The sequence below is a fragment of the Melospiza melodia genome, chromosome 3, assembly GCF_035770615.1.
Source record: "Melospiza melodia melodia isolate bMelMel2 chromosome 3, bMelMel2.pri, whole genome shotgun sequence".
Lineage (NCBI taxonomy): Eukaryota > Metazoa > Chordata > Aves > Passeriformes > Passerellidae > Melospiza > Melospiza melodia.
Window position 1 is genome coordinate 56,460,538 of NC_086196.1, and position 18,742 is coordinate 56,479,279.

Here is an 18,742-nt window from a genome sequence, read left to right on the forward strand (position 1 = left end):
CATTTAGGGGAACTATCTGTAAGCTGCCTTTGTATCTGCAAGACACTTCTCACCTCTGAATATTCAGCCTTGGTCTTCTTCAGCATCCTGGCTTCAATTTCTCTCCTCTCCTCTCCTCTCCTCTCCTCTCCTCTCCTCTCCTCTCCTCTCCTCTCCTCTCCTCTCCTCTCCTCTCCTCTCCTCTCCTCTCCTCTCCTCTCCTCTCCTCTCCTCTCCTCTCCTCTCCTCTCCTCTCCTCTCCTCTCCTCTCCTCTCCTCTCCTCTCCTCTCCTCTTTTTCTTTCTCTTATTTTTTTGTCATAAATGTGAACTGTTATGAAGAGATTTGTGATAGGCAAGTTTAAAAGCACACATTTTCTACAGATTTCACAGAATTGCAGCTATCTCTATTCACACAGTCCTGTGAAATTGAAATGGAATTGATAAAAACTCATAAAAAGATTTCTGTATTTTGTGTATTTAACAGAGCTAATTTATTATTTGAATTAACTCTGTTATGTTATGTATAATTTACCCCAAAGATTTTTGGAATTATTTAAAGTAGTGCCTAAAAGTGTAACCTTAGTAAATAAATTGAGGCATTGGGCAAAGGATGTAGTAGTAAATGAGAGAAGAACAGTAGCTCACAAGAGAGGCTGAAGATAAGTTCCTATATCCAGCATCCTCTGGCACAAACTACATACCACAAAAAATAGGTAGAGAGCGAATGTTGACATTTGGCAGAAGTGGTGGTTAATAGCTAAATTCTACAATAATTTATCCATATCACATCAGTCAACAAGAGCATATTCTGTCTGGGAAAAAATGGCATTTTATGACATGCATTAAAATTCAGTATTAATTAAAATAATTTGTTCAAATACCACTTTTTGTATGAAGAACATTTTGTAACAGATAATATAATTAAATTATCCAGATTCTTGGAAATAGAAGCATATGTGCTCAACAGATGACGTTTTTTAGCTCAAGTCTCTTCTTTTTATACAAAAGCAAACAACAGCAAAATGTAGTAATAACATCTTTTCCAGTACAGAAGGTATGGCAACAATGATAATACTATGTCTCAGTCACCATTAACCTCTATCAGCAAAAATTAGCTGGAAATGTAAGGATAATGTGACAATTTTTATATCCCAGCAAGGCAGATGAGAAAGCTGAACATCTTTACATGTATCCAAGTTGCTCTACATGATCACATAGATCCTTGACAAGCCAACCATTATGAAATTCAGTCAGAAAACAGAAAATGAATTATTCAACACAATCTGAAAGAGTTTGTCTTTGAAGGGTGACACTCATTTCTGCTGCATTACACAAAGAACCTTGCTTGGGGGTAAAGACTCTGAAGTGGTTTTTTGGTGGTTTTTTTTTCTGTTTATTTTTGGGCTTTGGTTTGTGGCAATTTTTTATTCAGCTGTCAAAGCAATTACACACACAATAAAGCCATTTGAGCATTTTTATTTCTCGTTGTCAACATGAAAATCTGTAAAATTGAATGGAACCCAATTAATCCACATTGGGGAAATCCGATTTTTGATTGTCCAATGCTGAAATATTTTGTTAGCTTTTAGTCATTAGTTTACCATTTAGGACACTAAAGTATCTTGGTTTTTAGGTACACACTGATAAAAGTCAGGGAGATGGACACTTAGATTTCTAATTTATTAGAAATTAGTATTTATTATAAATACTAATGGTATTAGTGTCAGGGCTTTTCCTCATATCAGCCCAGGAAGGGGGGAAATGTTAAGGAGATCTTTTCTCTACCTGAGAGGACTAAAATCTGTATTATACTCCTTCTTGAAGAGCATGGCTCTGGGCAGATCCTCATTCTCTTTAGGTTGGGATGCTTCCACTTTGTATGAAAGCACAGCACTGAGCCCAGATGTTTCATGTCTTTTCCAGCCACCAACCACTATATTTTCTCTATATGTCTTTTTCTAATAGGCCTCTCATGATGTACACTATCAGTTGGAGAAAGCCTCAGTCACAGTGTACTAGGAAACAGTGAGAGGGTAGTGCCACCCTTGAGTAACACTAGTTCAAAATTTCTCAGGAAGCTGGAGAGCAGCATGCATCTTGCTTTCTCATCTGGATGACGAAGCCCTTCTTTTCTTTGACTTTTCTGTCACATACATAAACAATATTATGTTGAAACAATCCATTATGTAGATATGTCAATTACTACTTTTTGATATTTTAAAAATTATTCTGCTAATATTGCTTGGCAAATTCAAACCAAACTAGTGACCATTTTCTGTATGCTTTAGTGACATCCTCCCAAAATGTTATTAACATATAATGTCAGTTCCTTTGCAGCAAAGCCACTACAGGAAGTCTAAATACACTCTGAATGATAGTAAACAAGACTTAAACAAAATATTACAGAAACGTTAAAACAGAAGAGGGAACTCTACAAATAAAAAACTGTACTGCATTACACTCCTACTATCCAGGGAAAACCATTTCCATTGGAATACTTACAGAATTATTGTCACCCAGAATAAATCAGGAATTCATAACACTTCATTTCTATTTCTGCCTTCTTAAGAAAAAAATGATCATTCAGATAATCTTGCTTGATATAATTGTTTCAAGCTACTCATAGACATGGTAATTTATTCAATGAAGTCTGATTTCTTGCTGTTTTAGTAATAATTTGATCCAGTTTCAGTACTCTATTCTCTTGTGCCAGTCAGGCCTCCTTTACAGCAGTCTTCTCTTTTCCTCACATATATTGGGTAAACCAAGCTGTAATGCAGTTTCCTAAGCTCTGAATGTCATGCTGTCCTCTTTAGCTCTTTGAAGGACATAGTGATCTTACAGAAAGAACTTTACCCAGAATTAAAGAAGAGCAAACTAGGAGTCTGCTTATACATATTTTAAATTAAATACTGCTGCCATAACTTTTTCACACCTTCCCACCTGAAGCCTTTTCTCCCAACTAATTTGGTCTCAAATAGAATCAGCAACCAGTTGAGGACTTTCTCTAAGAATAGACACTTCAAATGGTCACACTTTGAGCAAAACCACCTAATTTTCTTTCTTTAAATTTTTTAAAATATATATAATTTTATATATGCCATTTAGCAACAAGAGAGGGAGAACTTGATAATGCAATTTTTGGGAGAAGTAGATCAAAACTGCCGTCAGAAAACATGGGAGTTTTATGTGTGATTGCTGCTCCTAGACCCTGATGAATCCTGTGAGGGGCCCTTGGACTGGGCCCACTGATCATTCTGTGAGAACACAACCCCTCTTTCTCCCTACAAGAACAATACAGCAGAAAATCTGCTAAGACCTTGCCATGAAATTTCCATCCCCCTTGAAGGATTTTCCAATACAGGATTAATGTGGACAGTTAATGGCTTCTTAGCTGAGCTTTAACTTAGGTTCAAAAGAATAGGAATACTCTCTTGGGTGGAATAGCAGGCTACTGGAGGATATGAAATATTTCCTCAATGGAGGCATTTACCAAAGCCTCTGTAGGACTTCCATGAATCTGTGAAAGCCAAGCCTTCTGAATATTCTCATGTTAATTTATATAGATGTTTTTAAAAAGGAGTCATGGAATCCCATACCTCATATACATTAATTTTCCATCCAGCAGAATAACTTTTGCCATCTTGCACTTCAATGAAAACCTCCTCTGTAAGTTGAGTGTTACTGAATAATGGAAAGTTTCATTTCCAAAATATAATAAAATTGGAGGAATAGTGAAGGAAGTGAACATTACTTGCACTTATGGTACACTCATTTATGACTTTAAGAATATGAATTTGTGGTTTTCTTTTATGCTGTTTTGTATAAATGAAATCTACCACAGCATTTAAAACTGGATTAAAATGTTTCTTTTGTTTCTGCTTTTGAGCCTTTTACAAAATAATTATGTTTTAATGTTAGTATTATAAATGTTTATGCATGGGCCTAGTCCAATTACCTCAACTTGGTGGAAAGATCCCTTTGATGTTGATGGGAGTGGGATCAGGCAAATACATTAGTATACAAAATTGTTAATGATCCATAAATCAACAAAGATATTCCTGTCATCTGATTTTCCAATGTAGTTACATTACCTAAATCAAGTAGTTCCATAAACAGTGGAATTAATGAAGCTTTATTTTTATATGATTGTTTTTCTGAGGGTGAATTTCCATGCGGATTCTCCTATGCCTAACCATGATTGCACTCACACTGCAGCCTTTGCTGCCAGGACAGCAATGTCTGTATCCCCTCGACCTTTGCGGCCAGTTATTTTCATGAGACTTGTAGGAAATGTATACAGAAGAGTCTTTCAGCTCCCTGTTGAATTTGGGCAGAAGTAGCTAACAGATTTTCCAGGGGCTGGCAGATAGGCAACATGAAAGCTTACAAATGCTATAGCTGCAAGCCATATTCCTGGGGAAACAGGACTAAAAGTAAAGGAATGCACACACTGGACTTTGTATTGTCAGACTTTGATAATATGCTAAAGGAAAGGTTAATAAGAAACCACAAATGTAGACTTAAAAGGAACAAGAAGTAATCTAAGTTTTAATAAGCAACACAGGAAGCCTGGTTATCCCCGTAAGCACAGCTCAGCATTACACAACCTCATGACTTCCCAGAGGAGGCATCTTGTTCCACTGAGACCCCAATGCCTCCCGGAGCTTCCCAGCATACAGTTGGTATTTGAAATATTTATGGTACTGCTACATGCCTTTGGGAGCAGTTGACTCCACCAAGAATGAAGACTTTCTTTATAAGCCAGAACAGGATGGGAACAGACCTTGGCTTGGTTCCCTCTGCCCTTTGGTAAGCAAAATAGGGAATGATTTTACTTAATTTCTGGGGAATGCACTCTTAAGAATGAGCAAAGAGTCCTTAAACCAGCTAGAAGAGGGAAATGAAGAATTCGTAGTGTCAGACCTTATAGTCTTTTCTTCATTCTTCCTCATTCTTTCCATCCTTCTGGTCTCCATTTTCAAAAAGACTGCTGCAGAAGTAATAGGATGTGTACTGACCACTGGAATTGACCTTGCTTTAGTTATTCTTGGAGGAAGTTGATCTTTAAATGAACTGATTAATAATCAGTAATTGAGAATATATTATAACATTCCATAAATGTAAAATCCTTAATTCCAACACATTTCCTCATTATAGAGTAGATACTTTTATGCTGCCTCCCTGGGGCCCAGATATGGGATATTACCAGGAGGCTCCCTCAACTAATTCAGCCCTCTGATTATTACCCTCTGCTGGTTGTCCACATTGGCAGTGATAAGGTTGATAAGAAAAGTACCAGGATAATTGAAACTGGCTTCAAGGCTTGGGTTGATTTGTTGATGGGACAGGAGCGCAGGTGGCATTCTGCTCACTTCCTTAAGTAGCAAGGATGGATGATCAAAGGAACAGGAAAACCCATGTTATCAATAAATGTCAAAAGGGCTGGTGCCCATCAGCACAATTTTGGGAACAGAATAGACCCCTGTAATCCAGGAGGATGCAGCTAATGATCTTTTGAGCCACTTGGATGCTCACAAGTTTATGGGATCAGATGGGATCCATCCCAGGGTGATGAGGGAACTGGCAGATCAGCTCACCAAGCCACTCTCCATCATTTATCATCAGTCCTGAATCACTGTAGAGGCCCCAGATGACTGGAAGCTGCCCAGTGTGATGCACATCCATAAGAAGGGCTGAAAGGAGGATCTGGGAAACTACAGGCCTGTCAGCCTGACTTGGTGCCTGGCAAGGTTATGGAACAGATCATCTTGAGTGCCATTACACGGCACTTACAGGGTGGCTGGAGGTCAGACCAGCACGAGTTTAGGAGGGGCAGGCCATGCTTGACCATCCTGATCTCCTTTTATGATCAGGTGACCCACCTGGTAGATGCAGGAAAGGCTGTGGATGTTGTCTACCAGGACAACTGGCAGCCCATGGCTTGGACAGGTGCACTCTTTGCTGGGTTAAGACCTGGCTGATGGCTGGGCTCAGAGAGTGCTGGGGACTGGTGCTGCATGCAGCTGGTGTCTGGTCACTAGTCGTGTACCCCAAGGACTGGGCCCAGTGCTGTTTAATATCATTAATGATGATCCAGATGAGGGGATTGAGCTCACCATTAGCAAGTTTGCAGATGACACCAAGTTGGGTGCAAGTGTTGATCTGCTGGAGGGTAGGAGGGCTCTGTAGAAGGACCTGGACAGACTGGATAAATGGGTTGAATCCAACAATATGAGGTTTAACAATACCAAGTGCCAGGTCCTGCAGTTTTTCCCCAACAAACCTCTGTAACGCAATTGGTTGGGGACAGAGTGGACAGCAGCCAGGCAGAGAGGGACCTGAGGGTACTGATTGACAGCTGGCTGAACACGAGCCAGCAGTGTGCTCAGGTGGCCAGGAAGGCCAATGGCATCCTGGCCAGTACCAGCAATAGCACGGCCAGCAGGAGCAGGGAAGCAGTGAAGCACTCAGCACTGATTGGGCCATAACTGGAGTCCTGTGTCCAGTTCTGACCCCTCAATTTAGGAAGGATATTGACATGCAGAAGTATGTCCAGAGAAGGGCAACGGAGCTGGGCAATGGTCTGGAACACAAATTCTATAAGGAGCAGCCGAAGGAGCTGGGGGTGCTCAATCAGTGGGCTGAGCGGAGATCTCATCATTCTGTACAACTCCCTGAAAGGAGGGTGTAGCCAGGTGGGGGTTGGTCTCTTCTCCCAGGCAACCAGCGACAGGACATGAGGACACAAGAGGTCTTAACCTGTGCCAGAGGAGGTTTAGGTTGAGTATTAGGGAGAAGTTCTTCACAGACGGAGTGACAGGGCATAGAAATGGGCTGTCCAGGTGGGTGGAACAGAGGATTCACATTTATTATTTGTTCCAAGCAGATTTTTTATTTTAAGTTAAATTCAAAAGAAAAATAATGAATGAAAGGTAAAGAAGTGTCTCTGCAAATGTTCAGTCATCTCCTCTTCTCACAAATCACTATTTACTAGAACTCTACCATTGCCGTCAAGATTACTTTTAGAGACAGAAAAACAGTCTTGAAATAAGACAAGTGAACATGCCAATCTAAGGAACATCCAGACAGAATTGTCTAAATTATAAACCTTTGAGGATATAATTTCTATATCCTCAGTAGAGTTTTTTAAAGATATACTGATAAAGGTCTCAAAACTTCTCATTTGCTCTTCCTGACTAAACACTTCAAGTGGGTGTCATTAATTTTGTGCACATAACATGTTGTGTAACCTTCATTTGGCTAATTTATATGCCTAATTTACACCATATTCCTCTCTGCCATTTAGAGTTTGCAATAGATGGTGAATGAAGCAAAAGAGACAGAGAGAAGAAAAACATTTTCTCTTTTACTTAGTTTTACCAAAGTGAGATCTGCAAAAGCTTTACTTTGCCAGGAACTTTTGTGTACTGCAGAACAAGACTGTTACAGTGCATATGTTCAAGTAGGTCAAATCAAAGTTCTTTAATTCATTACATTTTATAATTTTCCTACTTTAGTGTAGGAAATTTTAAGACAATTTTTATTTGAAATCAAGTGCATACTTTAAAAACTATTCAGTTAACAGACCATAATTTACCTGTGGCATGCATTAAAAGGTTAATCCATTGTTGTTCTTTAAAAGATGTGAGAACTCATAGTGCTCTAGGGAAATAATTTGTATCCTACTGGATGCTCAAGAGAGTCATTTTTCAAAACTCTAAGTGTGTCAGTATTTTTCTTGCAAATGTTTTTTGGGTAATAAAATGTAACATGGAGAATGTTAGATCCTGCAAAGGTGGTTTATTGTTCATTTAGTGGTGTATCATCTTATGAAATTGTTGCCTTATTTTTGTGACTGTGTATCCATCCTGTTGCAGACTTCCTCTGAAAATATTTTTTGTGGGGGTTTTCCACAAGATGAATGTTAAAAAAGTTTGGAATCAATACCCCATGCTTTTCCATGTAGGTGGTATCCAAAAATCTCTTCCAAATATAGCTATGTGTTTTGTAGCACCTGTTTCACAAGTTCTTGGGTGCCTGCTCCCCTTATGGGTGAGTATTAGCATTTACTCCAGTAGATAAAACGTCTGGTCCAGTTTTTGTTGTTAGTCCCACACAACATCAACAGCTGTATTACTAGAAGAGAAAAACATCAGATGCAGATGACATAGTGGCCCACAGGTCCTTTTTGTCTTAATCCTTTGGCTATTTCTACTAGACTTTGGAATTTACTGCTCTGGGTAAAGTGGGGAGGATGCAAAAGCTACACTTCCTTGTGTGATTCTCGTAAATACAACAGGATACAGAGAAAGGATTTGCACAGTATACCTTTCAAAGATGTCTTATGCAATCCTCAGCAATTTTTTTCCCTTCTTTTGTACCATATAATGAAGCTGACTTGGGAAAGGGCAAGGGCAGCCAGTGAGCCTGTACAGCCTACCTCTGCCACTGTGGAGGACAGAGCAGCTCAGGTCTGCACTGGGGAGGGCTTCATGTGCTGTGGCCTTGTGTGGCTGTGAAAGATCTGACAGTATTCTGAGCAGCAGCATTTGAGGCTTAGCAAGCAAGCATTTTAATGGAGCACTGCAACATTTACAGGGGCCAGGCCTGTGCACACATGAGTGTTTGTGTTGTCTATTGTGACAGCTTACGAGGTCAGAAGAGTTTATGTATAAATTCTTAGTTAGAAGTCTTGTCTTCTGCTTACAAAACGCCCACAAGTGCAATGGTGGGTACAAATTAGGCTTCCTGATTTTTTTATTACTGTATTTCACAATAAGTGTATATTACATCCCTGGGAAAACTCTGATTTATGAGACCTTTGAGGTTAAGTTTTAAGATTATTTTAGCTTAGCAGAACAGAATATAAATTTTTTGCATATTTGACAAACAGGGACAGGAATTTAAACTTTGCTGGTACATACTTGATCATCATTGAAAAGACTGACAGTCTTTACTATTTAAAGGAAAATTGCCCTAACAATTACCAGTGACCCTGCATTTGTCTCCTATTGTTTAAATTAAAAATAAATATAAGGATTGTAGAATTTTCATGAAATATTTTAAAGTACTTTATAGAAGAGGTCAAGATAATAATAGCAGAAAAAGAGGAAGAGCAAGAAACAAAGGAAAAGAGGAATATAACCCCCCAATATTTTTCTCAGTGTTGCCACGTAGGTAACCAAAGTAGCTCATGCTCCCACTATGGGACATGAAGGGGCAAAAAGGCAGTCCTGTGTTGATCTTGCTTTACAGCCCAGTGCAAAGCTAAAAACTGGACAATCTTGGCTTCTCCTTTGGAGGAGGGAAGCAACACATTCTATCTCTTTCTTCCCCTTGGATCTCAGGGTGAAAACCTGGGAAAAGTGCTCTGTATTCACTATTTAAAAGCATAGTCTAGTCCTTAACATATGGTCTAAAAGGAAAATACTTTGCTGAACTTAATATCAGCTTCTCAGGTAAAGTTATTTTACTACTTTTTCTACACCTGAAAATAAAAAAGAAAATAAATTCTTAATGTTCAATGTACAGCCATTATTTACTATTAAGTTTCCTGTATGCTTGAACTGGTGGTAATTTTTTTCCCAGATTATGAATCTTCATTTGGCACAAATTGACTGTGTTCAATATATCCTAATTTGTTTTAGGTTATCATTGCTTTTGCAGTGGAACTTTAGAACTGATACTGAAAAAAAATGAGGAGTGCAAAGGCAACTGTTTGCATGGCAGAGCTAGATAGAAGTTTTATCAGAGTAAGAAGTTCAGTATTTCATCCTCTGAGTAGATTTTATTTTTAAGGCGGTTTCCCAGAAGCCACACAGAAAAGGGAAACAAAGCTAAAATTGGGACAAGGTCAGCTGGATATAGAAGTGACTGTAACAAACCTCAAATAGTTCTGTTATTTTTGTTTCAGCTAAAGTTCACAGAATTTTTATTAGGAATCTAACCTAGATATTTACACAGGAATCGGAAAGAACAACTTTCTAATGGCTGCCCAGCAGAGAGGTTGTGTTCATAACTGGTGTTAACTTCACACTCAATGCTGACAGATATCAGTTTAAATATTAAAACATTGCAAAGCTTCCCTTTCCTAAGGGTATAACATATTAGAAAGTAAGAGATTGGAGAAATATTTTGAGCCAATTTTTAATTACTCCTTTCTTGGAAATATGTGTGTATATATATGTACATATATACACACGTGTATATATATATATATACATTTTTTTTTTACATATATATAATATACTCATGTAAACACGTGTATTTTATCAGAATAAGGTATGACTGTTTTTCATTTTAAGGGCTTCACAATCAATGTAAGAATGTCAGTTCTTATTTAAACAAGATACAAATGCAGATAGTGCACATTTTCCAAGCAGAAATTCATGATTTCAAATCAATTGTTCGGGCTAGTTTATCTCAATTAAAGAAATACACACTTTTTACTTTAGACACATCTCTTCTAAAAGGAACTTACTCTATCACAGGTGGAGCAAATACTTACATGCCTGTGGTGTCTTCATGCAGGACTTCACCCTGCTGCCCCCCACCCCCCCGCAAAACTGCTCAGAAACATTAGGTATCAGATAACATAAGTCACAGAGGTACTCAGAATTTCCTCTGTTGCTAAGAATAGACATTACTGTTAGAGGTTTCTCTGAGAAGATATCTGCAAATTAGAGTTAATTTTCTGTCCAAACTAAAATTGCTTAAATTTATTTGTTCTCCTAGAAGGCATGTTACTTTACAATGAGAAATGCTGAATATCCCAAGTTGGTGTTTACTTGGAAGTTTTAGATCTGTGAAGATTTAATTTAGATGATTTCTACATTTTGTTGCTGATGTGCATATACAAAGAATATTCTGTCATTTTGACTTCCATTTTTGTGATGCTTTTATAGATTATTTTTCACTGTTGAAGCATAAAGATATTATCTTTTTTTATGTGCAGTTAAGTAAATACTAAGCCAATCTATAAAATACATAAACAGCACCCTGGGAACATAGGTATACTCTGTATGCTTGTAGCGAAGGCTGCTGTCCATTCTTCTGAAAGACGACACTTGACAATTCATGCGACATGGAAAATACAGAGGTTTTAAATAGGGATACAGCTAAAATGCAAAACTCAGCCAAGGGCAACAATATCCTTTGCAAACTGTTTTTAACAGTCCCAAACTGCCAAATCCTTTAACAACAGAATTAAATCTAACTGACAGCTGAAGAAAAGTACACCTGATACTTAAGAGATAAACATGTATAATTTTCAGTGTCAAAAAACGGGAGGCTAGATCCAACCTTCAGCCTGGATTCAGAATGTCATGATACAAAGGGAAAAGCAGTTTCTTTTCACTCTATCTTGGTCATTATCATACAGGCTAAGTCAGGAGCTGTCTCTAAGTCTTTCTTAAAAATGGGATCAAGAAGGCAATTTAATGGCATCTAACTGCAAATATACCACAGTAATGGCATCTAACTGCAAATATACCACAGCAGTCTTCATCATTTGTCACTAATCCTCAGGACCCTGTAAAGACAGGCCACGCAGAGAGCATCTCAGTGGGACTACTCTCATTCTTAAAACCACAAATGTGTTAAATTTGTTCACAAATTATGGTTCTTATTGTACAATTAATGAAAGTTCATGATTCTCATTGCATAAAATCGCAGTAATGCACAAAGATGGGGACTAAGAGATGAGCTACTTTTTTTTCCATTTCACAGTGGGTAAACTTAGGTGCAAGAAGATGGAGAGTCCTGTCTAGGCTGGGCAGGGAAATGTTGGCCAAGCCCTGAACTCTAAAGTTTCACCTGGGTACATTTACCTGACCGCTGTAATTTTAGTTTCAATAAAAAAGTTATTTATTTACTAATTCGATGTAATGACATTTGATTGAAGGAGTAATTTCAAGTAATTCAAGTAATTTGAAAAGAGAAGGTTTTTTTCTGCTGTCCACCTTAAAAGAGCGCCAGTAAATTAAACAATTAGAACTGGTTACAAAGGTAAGCTAAAATCTAAACATAATAAGACACTGTTTTCAGCATTTCAAAAGAACCAAATACAACACATCAGCAGCTTCAAAATCCTTTTGAATAAGTGCACTCAGAAACAACTAACTAGCAAACAAAGCTTTTATGAAGACAGTGTGGTCAGTGAACTTTTGGCATGTCAATTCTATAAAATGTAGGCCTCTAGAAATATTCCTCACATTTGAGTAAATAGAAAAGAGCCAAATTTAGCAACAGATGCCTGGATGGTGCATGATGATTTGTTGCTTTTTACAAAGTTTGACAGGCAAGAATTTCTGTAAAAAGAAAAGCACACTCCTTATGTATTGTTCAAAGGATGTAATTTTTCTTACATTTTGAAGGATTGAGAATAATAAAGTGATCAGAATCTCAGAGACCAGTGGGATGATTTTATCAGAATACTTTAGGTGAACTTCTATTCTTTTCAAGTAATACAGAGACTGATTAAACAACATCCCATATCATGGGATAGCTTTTCTATATCCTAGCATTTATCATAATTTCTAGGCAATAAAACAAATTTTATTGATGGATAGAACATCTTAGTCTAATAGAGTGGGTCAAGTAGTACAGAATCACAGAATATTCTGAGCTGGATGGGACACACAAGGGTCATTGAAGTCCAGCTGCTGGCCCTGCACACAAAAGCCCAAAGAATTGCATCATGAGCAGTACATAAAAATAAATGTCCTTTAAAAATAAAAAGACTTAGGTTTGGATTTTGGGGTTTTTTAAGCTATTGATTTCATGTAAATATGCACATGAAGATTTATAGGAGGAAAAAGTGCTTCAACCTCAGGAATAACAACAGTGATAAGAAATCAGTAGGTAACTGTATCTCATTGTCTTTGGTGAATGTCAAAGCAGAATCAGCATAGCTTCAGCAAACATAGTGTTGGGATGTTTCCCTTCCCATGTCTTTCAGAAGGGCTATTTTACACCTCCAATAGGAATCTTCATGTTAAATATAGGATTGTGAAAATGTCAAATGAGAATGTTAATTATTAAAAAGGATAAGGGCATCAAGGTGGATTGATTCTACTAATATGATAAAAAAATGCTCTGCAAACAAAATAAATTTTAAAATGGCACTAAAAAAGTTGATTTTCTAGGTTTTGATTCAGGAAAGTTATTAGGCACATGCTTAAAGTTTACTTTCCTGAACTGGAGGCCTGTAAGAATTAATATGGGCCTCTGACAATGGGATACAGGATATTCTGAAATATGCTGAGTTCCCAAATAGAACAGGGCAGAAGTTACAAGCTGATGTCTAACAGTGTCTCTTGTACCACCAGAACCACTAAACACAACAGCCAACACAAAGCCACAGATGCATCTGTGCCTGGCTTCAGCACATGACAAAAACAATCCTGCTTTTTGGGTTTTGCTCTTTATTAGTTCTCATTCTGCTCAGAATTCATAACAAAGTTGCTTGTACCATCTGAATACATGAATTGTTTGAATAAACTTTGTTTTATGTTTGAATTGTTTCAGCACTTTTTATCTTCTAATTGCATACTTTTGAGTTACATAATCTATTTATTTGATTTCTGAGCACCTTTTTTTTAGATGTTGCATGGATTCTTAAAATAGGAAAGATATTGTGTACGCCTGTGTCATTAGAACATTGTGCAGCATATTGTTTCATTAAGAATAGATATGTTGCAAACTTTTCATGGCAATTACTACAATAGAAACCTTTGTTTACTTTTCTTAAGTTTTTTCCCACTTGGTTTCCTATTATTAAATTTAGATAAATTTTTATGATGTCATGGTTCTCACAAAACCTCCATAGGGTTAAGACATCTTGATATGAAAGATAAAAAAAAATATTTTATGTTAATATAAAATCATAGTGCAAACTCTGGGCAGCATAACTCAGATACCAATATTTAAAAATAGATATATAGCAGTAAAAGAGAAGGAAAAATAAGAGGGAAAGAATTAAGACTAGACAGCAAATCAAAGCTGATAAAACATGTTTAAAAGGAAAATGCTGTTCCTCACTGGCATCTATGGATATAACTGAAGTCAGCTCTGTGTCATTTTGATAGACATAAACATTGAATTCAAAAGGCAATGTATTTTTTTTCTTTAGATTTATCCAAAACAAATAAGAGTGCCCTCCCCAAGTTATTCACAATGAGAATGCATTCAAAGCATTTTAAAATTCAATTATAATTCACTCAAGTATAATTATTAGACATTTAAAATATGAACCAGTATGCTTAATTGAGTAATCAGAGTAAGTCACACATTATTCATGTTACTTGATAGGATGAGCATGCAAGCAGGTATTACTAAAATAATGAATGGTCTAAAGTCTACTATGAGCTCAAGCCTGCAGGTTTTAAGTTCAGCAAACACAAATGTCCCAAATTTAATTGCTAAATATTCCCAGAAAATATGTGCTGTGGCTGTATTTATTAATTTATTTATTTTTAACATGGGTGATTGAATAATTGTTGAGTTTTTGCAACAATATCCTGATACATTTTTGTTGTTATTGTTCGTTTGTTTTTCTCTCTCGTTTTTTGCCTGATCACTGTACTAGGCACAAGCTCAAAGCTATTTATGGGTAAAAACACCAATGATGAAACAAAAGGCAGAATACAGAAGATATGAACAACATCCTAAATATTTTATGATACTTAAAAAAACCAGAAAGCAAATTAAATTGTTCAGACTAAGATACTGTATTTTGCTAAATCTGCAAATACAGTAAGGATAGACAAAGTAGTCAAAAGTGAAAATTTGCTACAGCCTTTGAATCCCCAACAATCAAACTTTTGTAATTATTGTAATATAAGTATGCACTTCTGTGGAATGTAAGGACTGAAATGAATGAAAAATGTGGAAGAAAATTGATGGAAAATAAAGCTTCCATGAAAAAAACGTTATTTATGGAACATGTCTTTTTCTTTGGTCTTTTATATAGCATATCTATTCTCCTTTACTGTAAAGCTGTTAAAGAGAGAAGAGAAATGTACAAAGCCTGGGTAGTCCTAATCATCATTCAGAGCATCTAAATTTGACACCAGCTTTGACTTTGACATTGCTGTTTTGAAGTTGATCTAATACTTTGCCCTGGAAAAGAGCAGTCCTGTCTTTTCCCTCTCCATCCCACCCAGAACTGATCATTTCTCCCCACTCCCTTGCAGCAGCTACAGTGACTTCTTCAGTCTCAGAGAGATCAGGTCAATACACTAATGTTGCTTAAAACTCATGATATTTTTCCAGGGTTAACTTTAAATTGATTTACCTTGGTAATAGAAAAGAAGCAGCAGAAATGTGGTGAAACCTAGACCATTCATCTTGGTATCAGGCTGGTTTTAGGTCAGCCTAAATTTATCATGAAACTGATCTTCAACAAGATGTCTAAAAAATATGATATGAACTGGCTTTGGTTTCCTCACTTCAATAAAAAATATTGATACGAAATTTCTCAGCCAACTCTGACTGAGGCTTTTATTCACTTTTCTTGCTTGTTTAATGACAGGGGGACATAGAGAACATTTTGGACTGTAGTTTCTGCTACATCTGTTGAACACAGGTTCCAGAATCATATTTACCTTCTCTCACTTCCTCAGCTACAGTTCCTGTTTCCAATCACTCACTTTACCATGGTGATGCTCTTTATATCAGTGATAGATATTACTGTCAAGACTTATACTGATACATATAATATTCCTATTAATATCAGAACTCATAGTTCAATGCTTAATAGCAAAAGATGCTCTCAACAAAAGCTCTTACCACCTTCCCATATTCAGGCTCAGAGGTAATTCTCCATCCTTATCCAGAATGCTTTTCTTAGACAATAAGTAGCCCCACTTCAACATCACACATGCCTCTGATATCACTCAGGCCTCTCTAAAAATGTGCTGTAGAGCTGTGCTTAAACGGTCAAATGTTTCCATTATAGCATCTCCGAATATGCCACTCATTTTTACCCTGTGAGACACCTGCGACATCTCAAAACTATTCTTGTTTTTAACATTTACTAATATTTACTTCTTTTTTCCCCTCTAAGGTTGACAAAAGGAAGGCAATTCATTTGGCAATTCTGCTGCAAAGGTTGGTTTTCTCTTTCTTGTCTTTGACAGACTCATCTGCTCCTGTGCATCAACATGTGACCTCCCTGTTCTCCAACCAGACAGAGCAGTGTCCTGCTCTTCCCACTCAGGCTTCCTCCCGTATCATTTCTCCCACTCATCTCTTTAGATCAGGTTTAAAATCTTGCCTCCGCTTCCGGTCACATTAAGATTCTAGCATCTATCATCCACCTGTTAACACTTGGATACGCCTTTTCGAGTTTGCTTTTCACATAGTGAGAAGGCCATGGGTTGTCCCTGTAACCTGTGCAAAGTTAGCATGTCATCTGCCTGTAAACATTTCCTTTAGAGTCCCCTGGGCGACATTTTCTGCAAACCTCTTGAAAGCAGCCAGATTCTGTCAAAGGCTGTCAATCCACCATATTGATTGAACTGGCTTTACTGTTTCTTGAACTTCCCTGCTTTAACCCCTGCACTACAAGAGACTTGCTGTATGTACCCTTAAATTTAAAGGCTTTGGGGAATGGGTTATTTTTTCCTGCTTTTTCCTATGGTACAGTACTTACTACAGAGAAATCTCAGCTATGACAGAGGTGGCTGCTATGGCAAAAAAAAAAAAATCAGTTATTATAATAGATTAACACTTATTAATTTGAGCATATAAAAATAAGATACCATAACCAAACTCTGTCTTCTTTTACTGTCCTAGTATTACATTTGCGACCAGAAAAATGTTAATGTTTTATCAAATAAAAAACTGCTTTATCTGTTCAAAAATTTCTTCTCTCTTTCAATTAAAATATTACAATAACACAAAAACATTGGTAGAGTTTCTGTACTCAAAAATTGCAAATGATGAGGAATGGACTTGGGATAAAAGTCACTGGATGGAACACAAAGAGGTGACTTTCTTTCACTTCTCTTGGTACAGCTTTTATTTTAGTCAAAGAAAAGGGCCATGAATGGCTATGGAAGTTGCTGCTGGTATTATTATTGTAGGAATTCTAATAACGTTTTATATTTATACAAAGGAGAGATCAAGTTTTCTAATTATCCAAGAACAAAAATGTAACTAATTACAGATTTTAAGTGTATGTATGAATAAAGAAACACTGTTTTTCCAGACTGGATTCTTGTTTTCTTATTATAACTCACCCTAAACATGTTCCTTAAGATGTGTATCCCTCTGTGTGCATACAGGCTGATGTTTGGCACAGAAGCCCCGTTGTTCAACACCCACCTGCTAGGATAATCCAGAAGCAGGAGTAGCAATCTAACAGGATGTTCCTTCATCAGTGATGCCATCAGTAAGAGCTGCTGTGTGACCTCAACATTTGAGAAAAATGTCTCTATGTATCAAGTAAATGATTAAATAATTTGTGTTTTGCCTACTACAGTTCTAGTGCTTGCCTAGTTCAGGTAAGAGATGATGACAGCTCTTCACCGAAAGCAAACAAGGTCTCAGTAAGATGTAGACATTCCTTATTTTTATTAGCCTCATTTTAGCAGATCAAAAAGATCCTGAGTATAGTGAGGAGATGAGCTGGATCCATTACCACATGTGTATTATTCATAGAGTTAGACCTGATTATGCCTTCTGGCATCAAAATCTAGTAGTAATCCATGAGGACAGCCCTCATTCAGAGTAATCTGACTTTTTAAGGACCTTCTGCTTTTCAGTATCCTTTCATTTGCTGCAGATGAAGACATACTGCTCCAGGGAAAGCACCCTGAGCCCCCTCAGGCTTCCAGTCCCTTTGTGCTGGGGATGTCAGGGATGGCCTATGACAGCTTGGTGATGAAGCGCTCAACACTTAGGACTTTATATATTGAAGGGAAGCACGAAGGAATGATTTAACAGATGTATTTGTGCCTGCAGAAATTTATGGGCATGTGGATATTCTGTGCCAGGACTTTTGAGCTGCTGGCAAATATCCTTGCCAAAAGTCATGGAGCTCAGATTTACACGGAGTATATTAGGGTTGGTATTCATCAAATGTAACCTCGGTATCTTGTATTACTAAATGTCTCAATGCGAGTTGTTTTAATTTTTTCCAGAGATAACCCTGGAATTATCTTTAGAGCACTCAACATCCAATCCCCCTCTCCGGCTTTGCCTTTGCTTAACTCACAGCTCTCTGTGTTGTGATTGGTGACATTTCCAAACAAAGGCATCATGACTGAAAGTTGCCTCACTGTCAGTGTCCACACTGTTACAGTTTGGAGGTGATGGATTTTTTTTACCTTCTGAAATACCATAAAAGCTTTGGCTTCATAGAAGATCTCACACAGCTACAATATGATGACTGCAACTTGAGGGGGTGGCCTCTACAAGCCACTGGCATATGGGTTTTATGTATTAGGGTCTGTAAAGGAGATACCACTTGCAAGGATTTACAGTGTGCCAGGACTGCATGCCAGATGGTAAAAGCCATATGAGATGCAGAGTTCTTGAAATAAGTTTTTTTTAGTTTGTTTTTGTTTATCACAGAGAATATGCTTCTGGGTTCATAAAGTTTCAGCATGTTCTGCCTACTGCGTCATGGAGAAAAATATTAACTCCATCCTGAATCCAGGCCACCAGGAGAATAAAAATAGTATTTTAAAAAGGAGGTAGGCAGGCCATTTCCTGGGACAGAAAAAAATAGTTAGTTTAAAATACATTATTGC

The 18,742-nt window shown here is 37.3% G+C and overlaps 1 long non-coding RNA gene across 1 annotated transcript; it reads left to right on the forward strand.

Moving 5' to 3' along the window:
- Positions 1–4,600: 4,600 nt before the first annotated feature.
- On the forward strand, positions 4,601–17,463 carry LOC134416764 (uncharacterized). The gene is made up of 3 exons (XR_010027374.1): positions 4,601–4,793; positions 16,051–16,094; positions 17,273–17,463. It is a non-coding gene; the product is annotated as an uncharacterized LOC134416764 (long non-coding RNA).
- The last annotated feature ends 1,279 nt before the right edge of the window (positions 17,464–18,742 follow it).